Source organism: Mus caroli, chromosome 1 (assembly GCF_900094665.2).
Source record: "Mus caroli chromosome 1, CAROLI_EIJ_v1.1, whole genome shotgun sequence".
Classification (NCBI taxonomy): domain Eukaryota; kingdom Metazoa; phylum Chordata; class Mammalia; order Rodentia; family Muridae; genus Mus; species Mus caroli.
The window spans coordinates 64,564,727-64,567,569 of NC_034570.1; positions in this window are offsets into that span (position 1 = coordinate 64,564,727).

Sequence of the window (2,843 nt, forward strand, 5' to 3'; positions counted from 1 at the left end):
TTAATGACTGCTTCTATTTCTTTGGGGGATATAGGGCTGTTTAGATCATTAACCTGATCTTGATTCAACTTTGGTACCTGGTATCTGTCTAGNAACTTCTCCATTTCATCCAGGTTCTCCAGTTTTGTTGAGTATAGCCTTTTGTAGAAGGATCTGATAGTGTTTTGGATGTCTTCAGGATCTATTGTTATGTCTCCCTTTTCATTTCTGATTTTGTTAATTAGAATGCTTTCCCTGTGCTCTCTAGTGATTGACTTTACTTCTTAAACAGTTGGAGGAGGAGAAATTCAAAGTAGTATGTGTGCACGCGGGTGCACACACACACACACACACACACACACACACACACACACACACACCAGGAATCCCAAACTGATGTGATACTAAACACATTTCTAAAATTTCACATAGCACATTTGAAGATTCTCGTAGCTATAATCCCTTGAATAAAAATGTAGTAACCAACACTTAAATAAGGGGGTGACCTCTCATGTGGAAATGCATCCTCACAGGATGTCCCCTGTTACAGAACATTTGCCCCAAGACATGGAGTAATAATAACTTGTAGTGGGGAAAAATGTAGCCTTATTCATTTCAATAAACATTGCCTAATTTTAAAGGATGCACTTCGACTCATGCCTCACCAAGGGCATGTTTCAGAGCAACTGGAGTTGAGGAAGCCATCTGTGTTCATACACTGGACCAGTTTTTAAGACAATCATATGCATTTTTGCTTTCTGTGAATGCTGGGAATTGGTCTCAGAGTCCAGTAGTGTTTATGTCGTGTTTTCTTGATCCCTAGAAAGCATCTATGGAGGTGACATGAAAAACTTGGGGACAGGAAAAGCAAGCAGGTGGCCCCTCCTCTCAACTAAAGTTTGAGCTTTCATTTGTCTTTTTAAAAATGTTCTTGTTTATTTATTTTATTAAATTGTATCTTATGTTTGTGTGGGTGTATTGTTACATGTGATGTCAGAGGAAAGCCTATGGAGTCAGCTCTCTTCCCCACCATCACCTGGGTTCTGGAGGTTGAACTGGGCTTGTCCGGCTTGTGCACCAAGGGCCTTCACTCATACCCATTTTTCATACTGTCCCAGCTTTTGCACATCTTTTAAGTTGGAGGAAATGTAAAAATTTCATTTCGAAAAGAGAAATAAAATTGTCAAGATAGTCGGGCAGTGGTGGCACATGACTTTAATCTTAGCACTTGGGAGGTAGAGGCAGGCAGATTTCTGAGTTTGAGGCCAGCCTGGTCTACAGAGTGAGTTTCAGGACAGCCAGGACTACACAGAGAAACCATGTCTCAAAAAATAAAACAAAACAAAAAAAACAAAAACAAAAAATCTCAAGTTCAACTTATTCTGTTTATGGATGAGAGACCACGCAGCACACAGTGGTGTGATTTTTCTTCTGTTGCTTCAGTTTTCTGTGGTTAAATCAGACACGGCACCCTACACCATTACTTTGTCCAGAACCAATTTCTCCACTGATCATAGCGTTTGAGAATTCTCAAAGTCTGTAACTCCTTATTCTAAGGAGGAATGAACTATCCACACATTGGTCTTCCTTCTTCTTGATTTTCTTGTGTTTTGTAAATTGTATCTTGGGTATTCTAAGTTTCTGGGCTAATATCCACTTATCAGTGAGTGTATATCAAGTGAGTTCTTTTGTGATTGGGTTACCTCACTCAGGATGATACCATGGAAGGAGTGACAGAGAAAACATTTGGAGCTAAGATGAAAGGATGGACCATCCAGAGACTACCCCACCCGGGGATCCGTCCCATAATTAGCCACCAAATGCAGACAATATTGCACATGCCAGCAAGATTTTGCTGAAAGGACCTTGATATGTCTATCTTGTGTGAGGCTATGCCAGTGCCTGGCAAATACAGAAGTGGTTGCTCACAGTCATCTATTGGATGGATCACAGGGCCTCCAATGGAGGAGCTAGAGAAAGTATCCAAGGAGCTGAAGGGGTCTGCAACCCTATAGGTAGAACAACAATATGAACTAACCAATACCCCCCGAGCTCCTGTCTCTAGCTGCATATGTAGCAGAAGATGGCCTACTCGGCCATCATTGGGAAGAGAGGTCTCTTGGTCTTGTAAACTTTATATGCCCCAGTACAGGGAAATGCCAGGGCCAGGAAGTAGAAGTGGGTGGATAGGGGAGCAGGGTGGGGTGAGGGTATAGGGGACTTTCGGGATAGCATTTGAAATGTAAATGAAGAAAATATCTAATAAAAAATTGAAAAAAATTCTCAAAGTTGACCAGAAATCTGGACGATTCTATAAGTCAGATTATTCAGGCTGTGTTTCTTTTTGTAACTTGCCAGATCCAACTGGGAAGTTAAGCTTGTAGAGAATTATCAATGGAGACTAGAGCATTGTTGCAATCTAACTTTGATCTGTGATGTTCCACGAATCTCTGCACTGAACATGATATGATACCAACAACATGAAGCATTTCATCAAATTAGCAAAGATTTTGAAAATAGATTCAATTTAGTATTGCTGAGAGCTCAAGACCAGGAACTTCAAGCATTGCTCATTTCTCATAGGAGCAGGATGCACTTCAACCTTCAGGGAAGAGCTTAGTAAACCCTGGCACACTAGCTGGGGAGATGGTAAGAGTGCTTGCTCTCCAAGCATGAAGACCTAAGTTCTAATCTGTAGTACCCACATAGAAAAACCTGGCCTGATCACACAGGCCTATTACCCTAACATTGCATGAGGCAGAGACAAGACTATCTCTGAGGATCTCTGTCTTCTAGGCTTAGCCCAAGAAAGAAAGAAAGAAAGAAAGAAAGAAAGAAAGAAAGAAAGAAAGAAAGAAAGAAAG